This window comes from Struthio camelus, chromosome 1 (assembly GCF_040807025.1).
Source record: "Struthio camelus isolate bStrCam1 chromosome 1, bStrCam1.hap1, whole genome shotgun sequence".
Lineage (NCBI taxonomy): Eukaryota > Metazoa > Chordata > Aves > Struthioniformes > Struthionidae > Struthio > Struthio camelus.
Window position 1 is genome coordinate 4837890 of NC_090942.1, and position 23401 is coordinate 4861290.

The 23401-nt window shown below is 43.0% G+C and overlaps 1 long non-coding RNA gene across 2 annotated transcripts in view; it reads left to right on the plus strand.

Moving 5' to 3' along the window:
- Nucleotides 1-23143, plus strand: part of LOC138068857 (uncharacterized) — a 34526-nt gene extending 11383 nt beyond the window's left edge. Inside the window, exons 4-5 of one of the 2 annotated variants that reach the window (XR_011143694.1) lie at nt 19279-20222; nt 22138-23143. This is a non-coding gene — a long non-coding RNA (uncharacterized lncRNA). The remainder of the gene's footprint in view (nt 1-19278; nt 20223-22137) is intronic. The other variant, XR_011143708.1, reaches the window with a different exon arrangement.
- Nucleotides 23144-23401: the final 258 nt, after the last annotated feature.

The window sequence follows — 23401 nt, forward strand, 5'->3', positions numbered from 1 at the left end:
TCTTCCTCAGGCTGCTCTGCTGAACCCACTAGCTAGCACTTGCCTCCTCTACTCAAATAGCACGATTCCCCCCGTGACCAAGTCATCCAGTTGTAATCAGCTTGGGTAGGGGCTGGTTTTCTGTGTTTGTGCAATATTCTGCAGTATAAAAGGAGAAAGGGGAAGCAATCACTTGTGACCAGGCACTGGGCACTATAATAAGCAAAGGATGACGATACCAGTGAGGCTGAAAGGAAGGCAGGAAGTGCCAGTTTGTAAGTGCGTAGGGTTTATTCTAATTCATGTGACATACGCCTGTGTCAATCCTGGGTCAGGCGGCGAAATCCTACAGCTAAGAGCACCCTCAAGGCCCTAGAAAGATAGAGATGGGCAATGAGAACAGCTCTGTCCAGCCTGTCGAGATGCAATCAGGTGTCAATCAACCTTTCAGGTCCATTCAAGGATCGAACTGTAGAAGCCAAAAAAAGCTAAAGGGATCTTTTTTGTATGTGTGTACCTTTTGCTTTGAATCCTCCCATACTCAATTTGACACACAAAGGAGAGTAAAACAAATACTGCTCAATTCAGTGGGACAGGTGAAAAGAAAAATCAGGGTCATCCCTTGCAGATGAAAACTGATTTAATGACTCTGCCTCCTGGTGGACATTGTATAAGTCAGCTGTTTCATGGCTATTTCGGTAGTGCCTCTGGACAACATAATACCGGACTTGTTTGCTCATGCTAAGTGCTACAGATTTTATAACAACTCCGGCAACGTCCTTTACATTAGTAAGAACTAGATATCATGCACAAAGTTTCAGTTTCGCTGTGATCTGCCTTATCTGAATACAAATCTGAACCCTTCACATACTGTCAGACATCACTTGGAGCATGAAAATGTCTAGTGTGCTGTTTACTGCCCTACCACTTTGTCATGATTCTCTAAGTTATTTTTTCACTGGCAGGTTATTGGTTTACTAGGGTAGAAGAACGGTGATTTGGGTTTGCTTTTTGCTGTCATTGATTTGAGTTTTGACATACTCATTAGGGTCACTGGAAATGCAAGCATGCCCCCATATAGCTCTATCCTGAAAGAGCTTTTTCACTTATGAGCAAATCAACACTATCAGCTGCTCTAAGCAGAAAGTAGCTGTGCTTTGGCCTGAGTGAGGATCTTCTTTTAAAGTTTATTAATATTTCGTTAGTGATGTGCTCCTTGTTATGGATTAGGAACCCATTGTGCCAGGGGCTGAGAAATCTATCTTTCCAAAATTTATCCATCTGAATGTCAGATGTCTAACTCAGGTTAATCACCTTGAGTCAGTAGAGAGAGCTAGGTGTGCTAAAAGGGCCTCGCCTCACGTATAGTATGCGTTCTCAAGCTTTGCAACTAAAAATCTTCTTTCTGTAGGTTAAATAAACCTTCACCTCTTTCCATAACCGTTGATCTGAAGTTTATAATTCAGAACAGAGATCCTGCAAGGCGAATGCTAACTGAGCAGCAGCTGGAAAGTGGCAGCTGCATCACAGATTGGAATGCTAGCTGCTGCTGAGGTTGAACCTGGAAGCACACAATTTTCCTGGAAATAGACTGGATCTGGCAATGTTCATGTAATCACAGCACCAGTGGCCTGGGCCTAGTCATTCTCAGGAACAGGTTAGCCTGCTGAGGAAAAGAAATCCAAGCTGTTTTTACTGAATCTGATTGTTACTGAATCTAATGGGCTATTACCAGTAGGTGCACAGATAAAGCTGAAGGATTAGGATTTTGTCACTGATGGAAGTATTTAATGACAAATGTTTTGATCAAACCATTGTGAAACCTTCACAACCCTACAAGCTTTGGGCAGAGGAGCTGTCTCTTCTTTGAGCATGGAAATCCAACATTTCCAAGGGTGATTCATTACTTACCTTGTAGTTAGTGTGGGTTTTTTCTTTTTTATTCCCTGAGGATGAGGGAAAAAAAAGAAACAGAAGAAATCAATTGACTTTTAAAGTAATCCTTTCTGTCAATAAAGGCCAAGTGTGTTTTGACTTCAAACAATTTATAAAGAGATTTGTACACCTCATTTCAAGTGCCATGCCACGGTCTTGACTGCATGCTGCAGGTTGTTTAATTAGTCACATTAATCCACTAAGCAATGGCAAAAAGTTTATTAATGACATCTAACTAGGGCATTGTAAGGGAACTTTGTTTTTTAATTAGGAGATAATTGATGATAGTGCAGAGAGTACCAGGTTATAAAAGGCTTTTGCATGTCAATTGAGCTTGTGCTGAGCTCAATACAATAGCTTTTAAATGGGCTATTCAAATTAATCGCCATTATTATGGTACATAGATTTAAGAGGGAACATTATTCACTATAAATTTTATTTTAGCATTCCTTTAGCCCTAGTTAATTAGAGGTAGGGCTAATGAAAAGGTGCCTGGAAGGAACTGAGAGATGGTGAATTAACCATCTGACATGGAATCAGCTGTAATGGCTGCACTGACTGGGGAATCAGCTCCATGAAGGACCCTGGACATTGAATTCCTGTTGATGCCTCATCTTCCTACTGCCTTTGACGGACACTAATGTAGCCTGAATACTTGTGCAGGTCTGGGCTTTGGACTCATAGGTAGTTCCTTCATGCTGAGGATGGTTGTGTGTTGGCTGAGCTGATGATACCTGTCAAAGCCAAGACCTTCTAATAGTCATGACCACCATAGAAGTCCTTTTGGGTGAGCCAGGTCCTCCTGAAGTCAGTGGCTGCCCCTTCATGGATTTTGATGGCTTCTGATGAGGGCCTAAGCAAGTGCTGACGGGCAAAACTTGAGCAAAAAAGACAGGTAAGAGAGGAGGAGGAAAGCTGTAAATCCCTCAAGTCCTTGTAAGTTTGGGACAGGAGGCAGCATCATTGTGAGCAGAGCCATAGCATTAGATGGTTGATTGCAACGCATGTTTTACATGACTGTGGTGAGCGTAAGGAAACTCAGATGATACCCTTTCCTGGCACCATTCAGCATCTTGACTTCACTTCCACTCCATGACTGGAGTAGAAGTAGAGCAGATGGACAGGAAATTAAAGGATTTACTGGCCAGCTGTGCCTGTCTGATGATCAAACAGCCTGAAGGTATCACATGGCAAAGGTTGGGGCAGGGGGGGCCACGGTGCTACCTGGGATAGGAGCATGTCTCTCGACAAATATGAAGAGGATGAGAAAGAGACTTATGCAAAGTGGATTGAGAGCAATCCAGAGGCCAAGAGAACTGAGGCTGGTTCCACTCCCAGAAGTGCTTGATCAAGGCTCATTTGACTTCCCAGAGTGGGGGACTGGAGAGCTATTTGTTTTTTGCCTGATGCACAGCATGTGGCACAGTGAACTCTGAGGTGGGCCAGGTTGCACGGGAGTAAGAATTATACTCAGAGGCAATTCCTTGCCACTGTTTGCAGCTGCATTACGTAACTTGCAAGGCCAGATGAATATATGAGGATTGAACTGGGATTAAGCGTGCTTCTCATCAAAGCGCATTTAGGAAAAGCAAATGTTTGAAGGCAATAGCTCAAATCATTGTCACAGCATTTGAATAGCTTTTAGTGATTGCTGGAGCTTTGATAATGATGAAAGTTCAGAAGTTCTACTTTGCCAGGTTTGACTTAAATAGGCGGGATTCTTCTCCCCTAACTTTAGTTCTCACCATATGAGGGGGCTGTTGAGGCTCCACTGTTTTTACTGGAGATCTAGTCAATAGTCAGTGGAGTTTAAAACGCGATTTATTTGACTGAATGTGGACATCTACTTCAGAGTGGGATGAATTGCACCATAAACATCATTAATTGTCTACATTCTTGGCACAAACTCAATTTAGCTCCATCCTCTCCCTAGACAACCTATTCCAGCGTCTCATTGTCTTTACCACAAGAAAGACGCTTTTTCCTTAACATCCAATCCAAGTCCCCCATAATGCAACTGAAGCCTCTAGCTTCTTATCCTGTGATATGATAGGGTTCTATAAAATCACTGATTTAAAATCACTGATTGCCATGGAAACAACAAGTAAGAAATGACTTCCCACAGTCCCTCCCACTACAAGAACAATGGAGCATCAAATTATATGAAAGCTTATATGAAAATTAAAAAAAAAAAAAAAACAGGCAGATGTAGTTCTTCATGCAACTCGTAAAACCTTTAATTAACCTATGGAATTCCTCACTGGAGGATGTTGCGGCCACTGAAAGTTTAGGCAAGTTCAAAAAACACCTAGGCAAACACAAGCATGAGAGGCCTTTGAGGGTTATTAAGTGCCAACAGACCATCTTTGTCTTAGGAAGTTCTGGAAGTACAAGTTGCTGGAGGCTGGGAATGTCTGAGGAAGCATTACTGCATGTTTGTTCTACTATACTTTTCCTTTTGCTGTTAGTAACTCTCATAGACTGGGCATTTGTTTGCCCGCCCTTTAACCGTCTTTTCTTTAGGCTAAATTACTCCAGTTCAGTCCATTATTCCTGTAAATGATGTTTTCTCTGCCTTCGAGGTCCTGCCACCCTCTTCTGTTCCACATCTTTCTTGAAGAGTAGGATCCAGATCAGACCTCCATGGGAACCAAGCTGACACTAAGCTCAACAGCTTTACCTCACTTTTCTTGCAATTTCTGCTCTCATTTGTACACCCAAATGTGGTGTTTCCTTTGGGTTAAATTATCTCTCATGAACAGATGCAGGCTGATGCAAAACTGTGGTATGCAGATGTAGATGATATAAGAACATCTACTCTACCAGTGTGCTAATGGCATAAGGAAGGAGAGGGTTTTAAAGTCCTCTTGATTTTCCGGGTAAATCAATTTCTGTGAAGACGTGGCTCTCTACCTCTAGCTGTCCTCACCATATACCACCCTACCCTGGGTAAATGTGGCTAATATACTGAACAACTGGGAGAGAAATACCAATTATATAGTTAAAGGACCAGAGGACCATTACAGGACATCTGCATCTACTTGTTGAACCTACTAGAGATTTCACCTATGACCTGGGTCAAATCACTGATCTCTCTCTTCTGGTGTCTGAAATAAGATGGTATCCGTGCATCCACATCTGCCTTGCCTGTTTGGATTGTGAGCTTCGCTGGGAGCTAGGAACTCTCTGTATTGCTATTAGTCTTATTTCTAACCTTTTTGCAATGTTTTATTTGGCAAGATCCCAAGCCTGGAGCTTTTGACACTTCATGAGAAGTAAAATCTAGATCCAGACTTGAACTTTAAGGCTCGAGACCTTTTTTAGTTATGAGACAGATGTCTTTCACATATACTTTCTTGCTTCAAAATGATCCTCTCTGAATTAGCATAGCTCTAACGATGAACATTTATTTCAGGAGACTTTCTAATAATTCCCAAGTGCATGTTATAACCGATACTTTGTTCTAACAAATACCTTCTACAGAAGCCTTGCCTTTCTGTGCTTCTGTAATCATATAGTGGGTGGAATGCGATTATAAGGAAAAATATGTAAAATGTGCAAAGGTTAAAACAGACAGTTGTCATGAAGTATTTTCAGATCTGAACATTTTGATCTTTATGATAATTTGTGTTCAGAGACGGTATGCTTGTTAAAGAAAATCTGAAAATAAAAGTTAGTAAAATTTGTTCCTTTGGGGTTTCTCTGGTTGGGTGTGACGTGCCAGACTGCTCTTAAACTTTTCTTGGCATTTACAAGCTTATCACTTGCTGAATTGCACTTAAACGTTGCATTCTTTGCAGCAAATGGGTCCAGGCTTGTAACAGAGTGCCTGGACTTAGAGACTGCAAAAAACAGTTGCTCAAATGTAGGTGTCTAGTGCCGTTTTCGATGTGCCTGGGTATTGTGCTCAGCCGCTAGCCACAGCTCCAGAAAGGCACAGGTCCTGTGTAGTCAGCCTCAGTCGAATGTCTCGGGTACCCTAGGCAACTCAGGTGGCACTGGGCATCTGTGTTTAGGTTAGTGAAACAAATTCTACATCTTTCCCAAAGGAATTCAATTAATTAATGATTGATTTAGGAGCATTTCACTGAAATATGAAAATAAAGACGGCAATTAAAACATGGGCTGTGTCCTTTCATTAAAATATTCATCTCCATGTGTTTCCCTACACTTTTGGCCTCCAGCCTGTGGGGCCATGTCATCCTTAGTTTTCAGAGTTAACACTCTGTGGAAGGGAATCAAGCGAATTCCCCCCCCTCAAAGCTGTTTGATGCTCACAGAAAACTCAGGATGTGAACGGGGGTGCATATGTCCCTCCCACTTTAAAATCTTAAATTTGCTGGTAGAAACAAGATTGTTTTCTCACATATAAACCAAAATCCTACAGCACAATTCTCTTGGAAGACAAAAAAAAAATTCATTAACCAGTTCTCTGACATCAAAACAATGCTCTTAATCATGTCTGGTGGTGATAATATCCTGTCTTTTATGTTTTCACTGATGATTTCTGTCATTATTTTTCATGATTGGCACCCTCCCACGTTCCGGTCAAATACTCTGGTTTCCTCCTCCCTCCAAAACATTGACTAGCTTCCTTCCCCTCAAGGAAATGAAACATCTGATGTTGGCGGGGAACCATTTTAGGCTGAGGAACCTGTGGGCTGTCCAGATGCAAGTTTCCTACCTCAGTTTCCCCCTTTTCCCAAATAAGGAGAATGCAGCTCTGGGGAGGGTTATTTCTGAGCTCTCAGTTTAGGGAAGAAAGAAGTCATCCAGTGAATTCCCTGTGGATTTCCTTCAGGAGGCTGGTTTCTTGCACCTGCTTGCAGGACCCAAGCTGCAGCACCGATGTTTCTCCAGTGTGGATTCTCCAAAGTCTAATAAAGGCTGCACGTACATTGCAGCCTTTGCAGGGAGGGGTCTGATGTCTCTCCTCTAGCCTGTACCTCTTTCTATGAGATGTGAAATATTCAGAGTTCTCGGTCTGATCCTCATGAAGCTGGCTATTCAGTCCCAAAGGTGTGGGACAAGGGACAGATACAGGGCATGACTCCATAAGCCTTATTGCTGCATGAAACCAGACTGAGACACGGCACCGAGCACGTGCTCTGAAGGAAATATTGCCCTGCAAAGCTAGGAGAGAGCAAAGATATCTCTCTCAGTTATGTGCAGCACTGCAGTAAATCCCAGAAGTGCCCTCACAGACTGGCAAGCGGACAAAATAAGATCGGATTGAGAAATGAAACACTGATTTAATTATTATAACAGATTATTTATTTCCATTGTCACAGGGCTACAGGTCCCTTTATGACCCTGGACGCGGTGTACTTGGGTCTAAAAGAAAAATCAGCTACGCAGGCCCATTGGACTGCCTTGGGGAATCAGAGCGGTTGAACAACATGCAGTTTAGCCAGTCAAATGTGGTAGAAACACAGGAGAATAATGCTGGAAGAATAGAGGTGACTTGGGAAAAGGACCCAGGAGTCAGCTTCAGCATCCAAAGGGAGCCTTGGGATGAAAGACAGAGCAAGAAATAAGAAGTGATTTTCTCTAGTAGACAGCTGCTGCTCACCTGAGCCTCCACGAAGATCACTGGTTGACCAGGACCTGGTCCCTTCTGGCCTCTGGGCCCCCTGAGGTTGCTGTGTGGAGGAACACCTAGAAACTTTTGTTAATCCCTGATCCTGCGCTAGTGGTTATGCCAAGACTGCTAAATCAGACAAGGACTGCTTGCATCGTACTTGGCCCTGGCTCTTCTCCATGTAACTTCTTGTGCTCCCATGGCCATGAGACAGCGTTATTATTTGTACTATCTGTATTATTTCAGTTCAAGCTCACTGCAATAGGGCTGCAAAGGAGCGTGACAGAGTGCTACTTCACAGCGGGAATATGAGAGTTAACACTTGACATTGACATGAGGGTATATTGGTGAGTGTGAAGCCTGCAGAGATCATGCCTGCAGGGCTGAAGGAACCAACCCCAGTGCAGCCACACCAACCCCAGTGCAACCACTCCATGTTGCTGACTGGGAATGGTCCCTGCTGCATGCTATCCTCTTCCTCATACTCCCTCAGCCACCTCTTCAGCTTGGAAGTGAGTCCAAGATTATTTAATTGTTCTTCTTCAGGCCACTATTCCATACTTTTTTGATTAACCTTGTCATCGTTCTCTGCACCTTTCTCTTGAGCTGTAAAGCAAAGCTCTCTCTTTTATATTGTTTTCATAAGTAAGTATATACAAGACATGAAAGACATGTTTACACAGGAACCTTTCTTAACGTATTATTCATTTGGCTTTTTAATAGGAGAGTTGCTGTAGCCCCGGTGGTTTGAGGATATAAGCAAGACTGGCTTTGTAGGGAGAGGTAATTTTTTTTTTTAGACCAGTTGATAGATTTAGGGAGGGAAAAAAGAAACAAGCTGTGGACATAGAAGACCAACTAGAAGGTCTTTTACAGAAAGATTTTTGTCGGTAGAAACTTCTGTATGTTCCAGCTGTTGTCTGGATTCATACAAAGTTTGACATCCTTCCCCAGATTTGCTATGTCTTTTTTAAGAGAGAAAAGAACATGATTGATAATCCCAACGGAAAGGTTAACAGATGTGCAATCTTGTTGACTGCCACGTTAACTAACTCAATACAGGCTTGTCAATACAAATTTCTAGGAAGATGCATTTCCTTCATTGACAGGCTGTTATACTTTGGTTTGTGTTTAACTTATTTTCATGTACTTACTCTATAAGAGAGGATTACCTACTTGCATCAAAATAAGAGTGTCCATGTGAAGATTTATACTAGTTTTATGCTATTGATTTCAGTACACACCTTCGACTATATCATAGTGGTTTCCTCATGCTGACAAAGTTTATGCCTGTGGATTTGAACTGTAAACATTTAAGAAGTTAACCCTTCTGGCTCGTTTCACCATCCTCCTCCGTAGCTGACCAGTGGTGCTCACTATGGAGTTTGCTAGTATAGTTTAAATCAGAGGACTGATTTCACAGGATCAGGACTAATCTCACCATTCATTCTGCCAGCTCCACTGCAGGGGTGGGTATACCTGGTGGAAACAGCAATGGACAAGAAGAGATGGCAAGATTTAAAACACAGCACAACACACAGATTGATTCTTTGTGCTGGCGTCAATGCTGCTGCGGAAAATAAATCCTGATGGCTGCAATCCGCTTGGGTTCCTCTGTGCTTCTGAAGCACCCTGAGATATTAAATTAAAAAACATCAACTCTCCCCCCAAAAACAAACAAACAGACAGACAGAAAAAGCAGGGCAGCAGAAACTGAGGAGGAAAACAAAGTATTGGGGAAATGAGGATTCTTTCAGCTGATGCTCTGGTTGCTGTGACTAGGGAAGGAAAGATATTTGCTTTGACCTTTTCCTTTCTACAAATTCTGCCTTAGTATCACTATTCCTTTGAGGGCTTAACAGTGAAAATACACCTAGCCTGGATGCAATGCACTGGTCCCACTGAGCACAGAGCATGTGCAAATAGAAGGGCCGCTGTTTTGTTATAGCCTGAGAAGCCTCTATTTACAGCCTGGACCATCCTGAGGTCGTCTTCTTTTGACTGCAATGGATGCCTGGTGGGCTCCAAGGTTTCCTGAGGAGGGGACCAGAGATTGATAAAAAGGATCAGGGCGTAGAAAGCATGGCTGTGGCAAAGGATGGCAGCCACTGGGAATGTTTAGATCCGGAGAAGTGAGTATCAAAGCAGGATATGCCAACAGCTTTCAAATGTGACTGATAGCTTTGACTGATGATTTGACTGAGGATTTGGTTCAGTTTTACCTTGACCCTAAGTGAGACCTCTTGATTCCACCACAATTGAAGTAATCCTAGCAACATTAAATTAATAAAAATAATGATATTTTGGTGAGAATGCTGACAGAAACATCTCTAGGTTTTGTGACTAAGCAATTATATCAAACTTTTCATGTTGCATTGTTAGCTTACAAATAGAAAAAGCTTTCTAATGTTAGGGCTTGTGATGTATTGCAGTAGATTTCCTGGGGAAAGGATGGAAACTCCGTTATTTCTTTTTCCTTAAGAATAACTTAGACAAACGCTTACTGAGAATGTCCTGGGTAGGACTGATCATGTCTTGTGAAAGAGGGATGGAGAAGGTAATCAGGATCCTGCTAGCTTAGTCTTCTGTAATGGTGCCTTCCTCGTTTCGGCCTTTCAGAAATAATGTGCTTTTAATGAGAATCAGCTGCCTTTTAGGGCTGCTAAAATGAAACTAACGATCTGGAGATGTTTTCGTTAGTGTTCATGGGTAGCAATTTCCTGCGTCTGCTGTACAGTGTGCCTGAACCAAAATGAGGTGGAATGACTGCAGCTGGCCAGCTGCAGGATCTCCGTCTCCTTGACTTAGCCCGGTTGCTCTACCTGGAACCTAGCTCCCAGGGAGCACCAGAGCTTGGCCTCACAACTGCCAAACACGTGTCATAAGGTTATCAAAGTCTTTTTGAACTTTATTGGCCAGCCAGGCCTGGCTTTGTGCTTGAGGCCTTCCAGGTGCTCAGCGCCAGCACTGAGGATTCGAATTCTGAGACTGAATCAACAGTAACCTCCTGGTGTGGCCCTGGGCTGCTGACCTGGGTGCCAACGGCTATGGGAGGACTTCCAGTGATTGACCACCTTGCTGTTGAAGGCCATGTGTCTGCTATGGCCAGACTCCATCTGACTCTTCCCCTCTCTTTTCAATGAGATGGGGGTGTGTAGGAAAGGGGGCAGCCTGCTCACTACTGGAGACCTAACTGTGCCCATGTGCACAGCGGGCCGTTAGCTGCTCTAATCTCATGTTGTGTGGCCTCACTGCCTGTTGCATGCCAGTGACAGGATAAGACTTCAGACTAGTGCTCATGGGCCTTGCTATGCCAAGGACCCAAATAACACTGAATTGCTGCCAGGATATGGTGGCTCTTTTGCTTCATAACAGAGAAGGAACTTGTTGGTGATCTTTGCTTGCAGTTTTGGATGTGCTTAGGCCTCATCCTAGCACCTCTTTCTACCTTTTTCCAGCTAATATCAGTTGGTCCATGTATATCACGATCACAAGATCAATCTGAAGCATGGGTGGACTGTGTTAGATAATAGAGGGCAGACGGAAAGATCACAGAGGCATCATTATGTAAATAAATGCTAAGCAATGTAAGTGCTAGAAGGCTTTGTGCAGGTGTGTAGCAAAGGTTTGTGTGATACCTCTCCTCCCTAAATTACCCCCATGTGGCCAACCCTATTGGCATTCCTTAACCACGTAAGAAGAGCCCGAAATGATGCAGGGATGCAGAAGGAAGAGGGCAACAGTGGTCATTTTGGACGTGCTAATGCACAGCCTACCAATATGGTACTTAGAATGAGCTGAGCTCTGGATATCTTCTGACAGACTGGGTTGTCACAGGCTGCAACTGATCCGAGCATGCTGCATGAAGAGGAGCTGGGCTTATGCTAAATACAGTTGGATACTGCTCCCGGATCCTGCAGGATATGGGGCCAGATGAGTCCTTAAAACTGACCCTGCGGGCAAACAGCCCTGGATGCTTGCAGCAAATGCAAATCATTCACTTTAATTTGCTGTTTCGTGTCTCAAGTGAAAAGGCTAGGTCAATGTTGCTTATATTTCTGATCAGAAAAAAAAAAAATTAGTCAAGTTGAAAACCAGCCTCAAATCAGTCACTCTTGTGAGAAGTCTTTGAGGAACCCGTTTTCTGTGAGACTGCCAAGGGTTACAGATGCTACAGAGCAGAAGGAAGCCTAACTTTGAAAAGAATACAGTTTTTGTAGCAGCCTCAAGTTGTACCGTATGAAGTTAAAAAAATAATGTTCCCAGCTGAAAAGCCTGGGAATAAAGGAAACTAAAATAAACTCTTCGGCTCCGTGCACAGAGAAGCCTTATTCTCCTTTCAATTGCTTTACTTTCATGTTGGTGTAACTCCAGAGAATTTGCTGGGGTTACTCTTGTTTCACCCCAGCTTTGGGGAGTGGAGATTCAGGGCCAAGCACTGGGTTAACAATTGAGTCATCTTTTCCATTCTGATGGGAAAAACAATGAACAGAGTGTCTATGACTGAGTCTGGCTTTCAAAATAGCAAGAACAATGTAGCTATATAGATATATAGCTAGATATTATATCTTTAGGTGTGTATATATGTATGTATGTGAAGATTCTTTTGAACTTCACTAGAATATATTAAATCCTTTTTCTTTTGACGGGGTCCTGAAATGTACCGCTTAAAAAGAGTTTACGTTTGGAGCAGATCACCAATATAAAAATTCTGAAGATTACTTGACAACATTACATGCCAAAACAAAACTGAGTATGCAGTATCTAAGATTGACTGGACAGTGGTACGTTCTGGTAACCTACTACTCATGCAGGTTTTTGAAGAAATGAAGTTTTTTTTTTTACAACAATACAAGGAAAGGCTGTTTTCCAGTGAATTTCTACAGAAATGTGAGGGACAATTCAGACTCCAGGTGTTTGAGCTTATAAATCAAATCTGGAGCCCATGAACAGAAAACATCATAATCTTTAGTAAAGAAGAAGGATGTTTGTATGAATGAATGTTGCCAATATTTAGGTGTCCCCAAGCTTACCAGAATAAAATGGCTCAAATGTTTGCAGGGTGGAGCCTTGAACTAAATAAGGAGTAATATGCAATAGTGTATAGTATACTAGCTTGTTCTCTTCCAGTGTTCTGCTATTCTCCTTGGAGTAATCACTTTTTCTCTCTTTCCTTTCTCTCCTTGACAGTAAGCACTTATGGAGAAATATATACTACAATAGTTATTTAATATTTATATTAAATATAGATGTAGCTGTATTAAATATAAATATATATAGTTTCTGTAATTAATATATTTATATATATTATCATATATATTCATGTATATCCTTCTTTTGTGAAAAAGGATCCTGACTGTAGATGATTATAACCCTAACACTCTGAAGCGCCTTTGCTGGGACGTGTGTTCACACTTTCCAGTGACAGGAATAGGACTAGAAATAATAGGATTACGTTGCAAGAGGGGGGAGTTAGGGCAGACGTTGGGGAGAACCTTTCATCGGCTGTGCCGGAGCAGCTGCAGGCACAGAGGCTCCATCCCTCGAGGTATTTACGAACAAGTCAGGTACAAAACATTGTGCAAGTTTTTAAGGACGGATTGGGTAAATTTATATGGAAAACTGACATAGGTAGGGCTGATCCCAGCCTGGGACAGATGATAGACTGTACGTCATTCCGAGACCCTATTTTGCTGCAATTCTATGACTTCTCCAAACTCAGACTTAGACCACCTGTGAGCCCAGCTTAATATTTTTCTGTGAACATTTTTGTACTGCACAAATGATAGCAGTTACCGTAGATGAGAAAGACAATTCCTTTCGGTGGGCTACGTAGGGTTTCAGCATATACTACATTTAATGGAAATTACCCATCTGAGTCACAGACCAAACAACGGCATAGAAAACACAAAGTGTAGAAGGCTGTCCGTACATTGGTCGTCCTAGAAAAAAAGTTTTGAATTATGAACGGCCTAGAAAACTGTAGCAGTCATTCCTGAGTTCAAAATCCTGAGACTGTTTGCAGCAGTGCAGACCTCCATGGGAAAAAGGTGCAGTGCAGGAAAAAATGCCATTCAGTGTATAAACTAGTCATTTGCATAATGAGCATTACGAAATTTCTCTCCTGCTGATAGGAAAGAGTTTCTCCTTTTTGATCTTAATATCATCGACGTTTTTCTGTTTCAGAAAGGTGGGCACTAGAGAGGAACATTAAATAGACACGATCATCACCACCAAGGTCATATTTAAATCGACATTGAAACATATAGGCCATGAAATGTCAGAGAAGCGTTCACCTGAAGGCAAACTAGTTGATGCTGAACACGGCTAAAGGATCAGAGTTAAAATCCTAGAAATTCAAGCCAAGTAGAAGGAAACCCAGGCAACCCTTTCAGGACAGGACTTCCAGGAACCGTTTGGAGCTGCTGATGGGCTTTTTGAGCCCATCTGGATACTCCATGAAAGGGACAAACTTCATAAAAGTTGGGGAATTCCTTAGGAATTTTCTTCCACTAGTTTATCTGGTTAGAGAATTCCTTAGGGAATGAAATTCTCTCCCTCTTAGCTTTGTAAACTTTCTAGAGCCCTTCAGGCCTTGATTTATTGACTGACAAGTCTGGCAGGCAGCGTAAATGATATTCTAGTGGCAATCTTATGTACATGTGTATTGTACATAGGTATCGAAGTCAGGCCATGTATCTCATTTCACAAAACAATAACAAGCCAATCAATGTGTCAAGTGACTTCTGTGCATTATTTCACCAACAATGGAGCCATTATCCTGGAACCGATATTATTTGTATCCTAGGAGCAACGTAGTGATGTAGTGATATCACATTTACTGAGCACCACCAGGTACAAGCATCTTGCAAGACACACCAGGTACCTCCCGTTATCTTACCCCTTAATGAAAGAAATAAAAAGCTTTGCATGCATGGCAAGCTGCCATGAAGTAAAAACGCAGGAACACAGATAATTAATCAGGAGCAGCTAATGTGTGATAACATGCTACCACACAGTAGTTTTCTCATGCATGAAAGCTCCCCGGTTACACAATGCAAATTAATTGAAACTCAGACCCTGAAGAGAGCAGGGCCCTGCTGCACTCCTTGGGAGTGATTAATGAACACTGTGTGATATAAGGAGTAAATTGAACTAATAAAAAAGAAAAATACCATGCTTGAAAGACTAGCCTGGTTAAAAACCCTAACACCAACTGAATCCCTTAGGGAGAGAGGAGCGCCGCCAGAGAGCTTTACACAACGCTTCATTTTATACCACCAGGTTGAGCGTGCCACAGAAAGGCAGACAGTCGGTGGGGCACCCTGTTTCTGAAAGTAGCTGGCTCTAAAGCCCTGGATGCTTTTAATGTTTTTGAGCTAACTCGGGCAGAGGAAGTTAACTATGAAAGTGTGCAGCAGGAATGGAAGGAGCACTGCACTCCACATCAAGAGGAGACATGTGAGAAAGATGTTTTAAAGCAGCTATTATCAAAAGAAGCTGAAAACACAGAGGAATTTATGGCTGATCTGAAGTCAATGAGAAATTCTTTCTTTATGGGAGACTGGATTCCCTGATCAGAGATCAGTGTGTGACGGTAGTCAGGAGCTAAAAAGTCAGAGTGAGAAAGCGGTGTCAGATTAGGCACGAACCCTTGACCATGTGGTTGGGATGCATTAAGCAGAAAGTGGGAGACATTTTCTTCAGAGTGTAGCTGGGGCTGGATTTGCACCTGAACCTGACAGCAGCAATCCCCATGCACAACTGAGGACGTAGCAAGGGGTTTCTAGTGCCCTTAGCACTAGGAGCAGCTGGTCCTTCCATTCCTTCCTGCAATTTTAGGCTGTCTGCTGGGCCAGGTGCTACCTAGAACCAGCTTGTGTAAAGGTACCACAGGGTACCTTCATGTAGGTGGCATTTTGATCTCAGGTAAAAAAGTCAGAACAAGAAAAGGAGCAGAAGTTACAAGGATCTTGGGTAAGGACAAGGGTTTAACACATGCCTACATAAATTCTGTGGAGTAGGAATAGGAGATTAGGAGAAGGAAATGTCTGTAAATCACATTAAGAATGAGGCCATATCCAAAATGTCTTCCTCGAAGGAGGAGATGTGCGTGCTCTAGCAGGTGGAATCAGCAAGTAGAGGGTTACCCTAGAATGGTGTTTAACCAGAATGGGATGGAAGTCTTCACAAAACATTTCAGAAATTGAAAGGATTCATTGCAGAGGCCCAGGATTGTCTGGCCAGAGTAATACAGCTAAGACACCCATAAATACTTCCAAAAAGATGCACTAGAACAGGAGGTCGAGTCAAATCAGCAGTAGGTCAAACCAACACTTTCCTGTTGAGAGGTTTCCTGTAGTTGTGGCTTTACATTCAATAGCTCTTCATGGATTTTTCTTCCACCAGTTTATCTGATTGTTTTTTGAATCCCAGTAACCTTTCAATATCCACCACACCCCACAAGGAGAACTGTGTGCGTTAGCCTACAGCAGTAAATATATTTATCAACATCACCACCAACAGTGCAGTTATCTCGTGGGAGATCTGAAAGGCCACTAACTCCAGAATCTCACTGAACTGTTTAACCAAACCCCTATATTTCATAATTACTTCTAATCATTTGAAGTTCTGCAGTCTGTTAGTGTTGCCTATTGTTACTGTTGTTGCTACACTATCATTAGTATAGATGTATGGGGCTGGGAAAGGAACACGTGCAGCACTGTATTTTGAGAGGTTTTGTTGCAAGGAACACGTGCAGCACTGTATTTTGAGAGGTTTTGTTGCAAGCCCGGTGGAACCAGAAGTGTTTCTCTGGTTATCAGCACTGATCAGCTGCAACCTGGACCTGAAGGAAGGAGATCTTTGCCAGATTCCCTAGCTCCAAGTGATGGAGGTCCTACAAGGACCCCTCAGAGCTGTCTTTTCCCTAGTTCCTTCCGATTGCCACAGATAAGTCATATATCTTTTGCATAATAACCTGCTTTACAAAGTGATTACCTTTGCCAAAGTGTCCCAGATTCATTCTGCCACCCTCTGAAGCATCTCTTCGTCACACAACTCACAGTGGCATGGTGCGGTAGCGAGGGGCAGGGCCCTGCACCATATCAAATGAAACCATGAACCACCCTTGCCCCTCCCTCCACCCACGCTGCCCGCTCTCGGAGAGGGGAAAGCTTTACAGCAAAGAGAGTGCCACTTTCACAACTGCAAAGGGGAGCTTGGCTTTGATCCACCCAGGCACAGTGCCTCCTAGGGCCACCTCAGCTGTGGGCAATGCCACCGGGTACTACAGCAGTGGTGCCAGGCACTGCACCCCTCCATCCACGCATCCTGAGAACCCAGGTTCAGGAGAGCTTTCGCCTCCTGGCCTTTCTGGTGTCCCCTAAGTAGCAAGAAAAAGGAGCTTGAGTTCAAATAAACTGCAGAGAGAGCTGGGGCAGTCGTTGACTTCTTCAGTCAGTGGCCCAAATGAATAAAATAAGAATGTGGGATAGGAGGCAGCAAGAGAGGATTTCTGAGGAGGGAGGTGCTGAGGGATATTCTGTGGAAAACAACAAGGAACCCGGAGGAGATTGCTTTAAGTCAGGCTGAAATGAAAGGCTGTGGAGTCTCTATCCTTTTCGATATTCAAAAGCCATCTGGACATGGTCCTGGGCAGCCTGGTATAGATGACCCTGCTTGAGCAGGGGGGTTGGACTAGATGATCTCTAAAGGTCCCTTCCAACATCAATCGTTCTGTGATTCTGTGACATCCTTTTTTCCACTCCAAATTCAGGGGTTTATTTTATTTCCCTTGTGTTAAACCCCCTTTCCCTTGGCCTTTGTAGCTGGCTCCACTTTTCAGAAGGAGCAGGCCATTTAGTTACGAGAACTCCCAGTGTTTCATTTTCAAAAAGCAGAAACAAAACATTTTGATATTTTTGTCCCTCTTATTACTTTTTCTGGGTGAATTTCTTTGTCAAATTCTGCCTAAGTTGCTGAATAATTCTGGCTTCCCTATTTTTCCTTTTATTCTCTTCCCACAATGTCCCACTCATAGCTAGAGCCCATTTCTCTGCTTTCTGCTTACCCCTTCCAACCCTACCAGCCTCAGCAAGCACTTTTTGTTCTGCCCTCATGTTAGGCTGAACTGGGCACCACCTGGGGTGGTGACTGCAAAGGTCTAAAGGGACTTTGGTCCAGGGCAGAGAGATAGTGTCTCTCCCATGATAGTGACCTCTCATTTCTCCTCTGCAAACTCCCCTGGTTGTGTGATTTCCAAAACCGATTTAAATGCCTGATGTCTTTGTGCATGGAATATGCAGGAGCCAGTTATGTGATGTGGTCGTGGTGGTTGGTGAGTCCGTGCAGGCAATAGAGGATCTGGACTCCTTTGCTTGCCTGAGGGAGTTTAAACTACAGTTTTTTACCCACAAAAGAATTTGAGATGGGATGCTTCCCTGCACTGTTGAAGCTGTTGAAGCTAAGCCATGGCAGCTGAGGATGCAGATGAATGGAGTCAGAAGGAGATGGACAAAGCACAAGGAAAGCCTTCTCTATAGTTTGAAGATGAGGCCTCTTTCCCTTTGAACACTCACTTCCTGTATCTTACTCTTGTGTTCTCAGCTGAGCTGCGGTCTAGCATGAGGAACACCTTCCTGACCCTCTTCCCATATTCTGTCTCTAGCCTAATGGGCCAGTCCCTCTCCTTGGTATCCGGAGCAATGGTTTTGGATCTCCTCAGGTAGAAGGAGACTTTGAAACGTGGACTTTTCCACAGGGCTGAAATCATCCGACCAGGCCTCCACGAGGGTGCTGCTTCTTTAACTTCCTTACAGACAAGTACCATTATTTTTTATTTTCCTTCTAGGAAAAGCAAAAGATCATGAATCACAAAGTGCACTGGTTATGAGAGCAGCTATGTTTCACCTTTCACTCTGGGTGCCTCAAAACAGCCCTTTGATGCCTATTTCCTGTGGCAAGTGAAAAAATACATGTAGGGGTATACATTTTTATTGTTTTCCTTTTAACCTGTTTTTAATGATTCGGTAGCACCTCTGTCACACCCAGATAGTCTTCTCTGTACTAGCTACCTATCACTAAGGTTTGGCAAGGAAGAAGGACCAACCGGTAGAGTCCAGTTGCACTGTGAACTCACTAGGCATCTGCCTCTGGGATAACTGCAGAGCCTTGGGGACGAAGGCCCTAGGAAGTAGCTGGAACTGGCTGGGAGACCACAGACTAACCACCCGGGAGGTTTCTGCACTAATTTATTTTTCTGTTGCCTGAGCATCTCTGAGGGTGAATGAGTCAGGAGAGGTGGCGATGAGGTGGAGGAAGAGTGAGAAACCCTCCAGGTTCTGCCTCCCCATGGAGCCCAGAGGAAGAAGATATTGTCTCTGTGGTTAAAACACCAGACACGTGTGAAACATTTGTGCTCGAGTCCTCTGAAGAAAAAAATTGTCACACGAGCTGTATCAGAGCTTGCGGCGAAGCTCTTGTCTGCTGGGCCCACCGAGGGCTCGTTTGAGGTGGAAAAATGCAGCACTCAGATGCAGCAATTTTCCTTGTGCAGACAGACACTTGTAAGCTTTTCCACCACAGGGGTGTCAGGGGTCTCCTCTTGGTTGCAGCAAAGCAGGGGCACGACATCAGCCCTCCCTGCCCACAGCTCTAGAGGAGAAAAATAGAGGACAGGGGCAAAGCAATGGCCTAAAATCAGACTTTCTGCCTGTATCTTTTTAGAAAAAGGAGTGTTCAGCCTTTATTTTATTTATTTATTTATTTATTTTTTTCCGTAGGTGAAACAACTCCTCCAAGAACCAACGTAAAGTGCAACCACTCTGTGCTGGTAAATATGCACGGTCTGGAATATAATTGCTTTTCACCGTGGGAAGGAGGCCCACAGACACTCTCTTTCCATAATTATTTCGTCTCACAGACTAGCAAAGCACCTTTCCCACAGCAGTCCATAACTGCCAGCTCTGTGTAAACCTGTGCACTGTCCCAGATGTACCTTCTCCATGTTGGCCTATCAGGAGAGGCCTGCCTGTCTTTTCAGCTGAATATTATTTCCCCTCTGCTCAGCTTTGCTGAGGCTCGGTATAAGCATGGGGCAATGGAAAGCCTATGGAGTAGGCAGCCTGCACCCCTTGGTCCTCTCCTGGACCATCCTTTGCTGGAGAGCTTAGACACCAGACTGGCCATGCCAATGGGTCTCGGGGACAGCAGAGGTACCCTGACCCATTTAAAGCATTAATACAGGCATAGCTTTGTGCGTCTTGGCTTTCGGGGGCTTTTCTGGCTCGTTACCTGTGCCTGGCTCCCTGCTTGGGACGCTACTGGACCCATCACACATGAGGAGGAATCGTTTTTACCCCCAAAGTTTGCCTTAGACAGCAAAGGGTGGTAATTGGTTGAAATGCCTGATACACAGACAAGATTTGTTCATAAATATGTCAATGAAAATAAAATTGATGCTTCTTTTTGGATCCACTTAGACTTACTGTTGTCACTGAAGCACAGACTGGAGGACAGAGAGTAGAGTGTTTGAAGTGGGCATGAATCATCACATTTTGCCTCAGAAGACGGTTGCCTCACAGGAAGCCACCAGAATTCTTGTTCTGAGGCTGAACAGATCACAAAAACCCTCCCAGTTGCCACCTCACTCATCCACTTCGATGAGCGTATTTAAAGGAACCCATCTCCTCGTTGCGGGGTTTTAAAAATTGGTGGGGACCTTTTGGTAAGTCCCAGTTTCATTGCCCCCTTTCTGGGGCAGTGAGCACACACATAGCAAGTTCTTATATTACCCTTCAGTGAAAACAATATCAAGAATGCCAGACTTCCAAACCATCTGGCTAGTTTTGTATAATCTTTCTACCAAACTGTGATTATCATAACCTTATTGTGTGAGAGTTGAGTTGCAAGCATGATGATGGGTTGGAGTGATGATAGGAGGATTTTAGTGCTGTTTTTTTTTTTTTTTTTTATTTTTCTTCTATGAGGGAACTAGTCCACGTTGTTCCTTGGTAACAGCTGCTTGAATAGAAAATGCCATTTAAGACTTGAATGACCGCTATAACTCAGGCTGTAGAACCAGACCTGGCAATTGCTTCCTTGAGTTCAGTAACTTGTATCCATAGGTGAAGAAATGGGTCATCATGCATCCATACTAGAAGACAGTATAGGATTGCTTTGCTGGCTTGTTGCCTACACAAATTTCTTCAGCTGGCCATGTGTCCCTAAAAATGCTGGGTTCCTTTAATAGCATCTAATGCTGTTTCTTTCTCAGGGCAGATGCCGTCTCTGAGAAGAGGAATCTTGCACAAACCAGTTCTGTGCAGATGTTTTGTTGTAGGATGGCAACAGGCAATGTTTCAGTACAACGAGGAAAAGAATCATCTCATCGTAATAAAAATGCATCCTATTCTAGCCAGTGTGGTGAATTGCTACATAAATTATTGATCATTTGGTTTGAGGGTCTTTTGCTACAGCTGTATCTCCACGGTCGGTTAATGATACCTTTTGAACTCCTTAAATTTGTCCTTGCTCGTGCATTGTGAGCCTTCATGCCTGGGCTCAGGCACATCTGAAGCATGTGGGACCCTTATGTACAAGCACATTGGATATGTTAGTGTGTCAGCAAGTGCAGAGGGCCTGGCAGTCTGGAGGCTGTTGCGAAGTAGATGCGAGGAAGCCTTGTGCGTGGGAATGGAGTGTGCTCTGCTTACAGATGTTCCAGATGTGGCTCTATCAGAGCTGAAGGAGTTAGAAGCTTAGTAAAGTTAACAGCAAACTTAAGCATCCTGCAAAAGGCCATTGAGATAATTTAGAGATGAACAAGAGGAATTTATTTCTTCTCCAAGCACAAATTTCTAGGAAAACTGTTGTTAATTGTTAATCTTGTATTTATACAGATGTGTGAAGAAACCATGCTGATTCAGATGAGTAAGCTAAATAAATGTTTTAGATCTGTTAATATGCCTAAATTATATATATATAAAATAGCGATCAGGCATGGGATCGTCATTTCCATCTGGTCGTTAATCAATACAGGGAAGTATGTGTAAATCTGATCAAGTCACTGTGAGGCTGGAGAGAGACACATGGATGTTTATGGAAATAAAGTAACATATGTTATGCCTGAAAGGTGCAGTCATTCTTTAAAAGACCCAGTGACAAAAAGCTAATCAAATGACAGTTCTAATGACTTGAGCCCAAAGGGAGATGTTATAATAATTATACAACATGTGCAAAGGATTTCAGTAGCTGGGCCTCACTCACGGAAAGATGAAAGGATCATGTCGCATAGAAGCACTTGAATTCTAAAAGATGCTACAAAGGCACAAAGAGAAGAGCATAGTAAAGTAGCATCAGGAATCAATTTACCTTAAATAGTTTTGGCCTCTGGGGTTGCACAGCTAAGCTGTTATTTGAATTGATCATGGATTGTTTGATGCAGCGTGTGAACGTGAACTCCAGCTCCAGCCTCAGACCGAAGGTAATGGTGGAGGGTGATCCAGGTCTGCAGCTGAAGTAGCTGATGGTCTGAATCACCATCTGTGATCTTCAGGGTAGATTATGCCAATTTATTAGAACATAATTCAGTGAATGACATTTCCTTTCTTCTCATATACACCGTCTCTATTTTGTCTAAGGTGGTACTTGCGATGTCCCTGAATGATGTTTCCAAAGAAAAGGAGCCTCAAAATGGAGAATGGAGCGTGGAACTAATCTGACCATTAGCATGAAGAGTTTATTTCTTAACATAAGAAGCCCTGGGTTTTCTTCATCTACTCGGAACTGCCTTATGAACCCTCTGTTGTTGCAAAAAAATAGGTTGCATAGGTAAATTCCTTGATATACAGCAATATTATCTTACATAACTGGAAGCAAAAGTAGATAGATGAGCTAGGGATCTGTGTGCTTTAGACAAGGCCTAAGATGAGTTTCAGTTCCACCCTTTGTATTGCCATACATTCAATCCTTTGCATTGCCATATATTCAATACAATATGACCAAGCCTATGGAATATTAGTGATCATCATATAACATGAGAACTTTACAGGGACAGCTGTACCATGAATCCGAAGTGCTTCACCTGATAAGCGGAGCAGAAAATTCTACCATCAAAATCCGAAGTCACTTGCTCTTCAGACTGGAAAGAGAGCAGTGCTGTCTTTTTTTTTTTTGCTTAATTAAATGCTAGTCTTAATTTTCTTTACTCAAATACTAGTGATACATGTGGTTTGCTTTCCCTAAAAGAGTGATTTTCTTGGTAGCGGATAGAAGCACTTTAATTCCACAGCCTTTGGTCCTTTCAACTATCATTTCCACCTGAACCTGGGCAGATGATCCTTTCTAAAAACTGGGACTCCCAAGATTATTCCTAGATTCTAGGAAGAAATTAAATAGGTGTTAAACAGCTGAGCAATAACGGAAGTAACTTTGAGAGGTGGACCTGAAGCTTCAGCAGGATAGGTAAGGAGGAGATCATAACTGGATGCCAGTGATGTTAGAGGAAGTTGGATCTGAATGCTTATTAAGGTTAGATCAAGATCTGGTCAAGTCAGCTTTATTAAACTTTCTACTGGGGAGTTATTGTACATTCACAATGATGCACAATAAAAGCTGAATTTGGTCTAGTGTGTCTATCCATTTGGGGCTGATAACCATACATAATAAATTCGTACTTGTAAACTGGTCCACGGTAACAGTATAGGCTCTTATCCTATTGTCCTCCATAGTACATTTGTGGCAGTTTTTCCCACTTCTCTGAATTATGTGCCTGGAATTGCCTAACCTTTCTTTCCCTAAGAAGCATCACAACTGTTTAAAAGCCTTTTTATTGAAAAGGTCTGATTCAATCCTAACCAACATTGTGTCTTAACTAGCCTGGAGTGTATATGGGACAGTGAATAA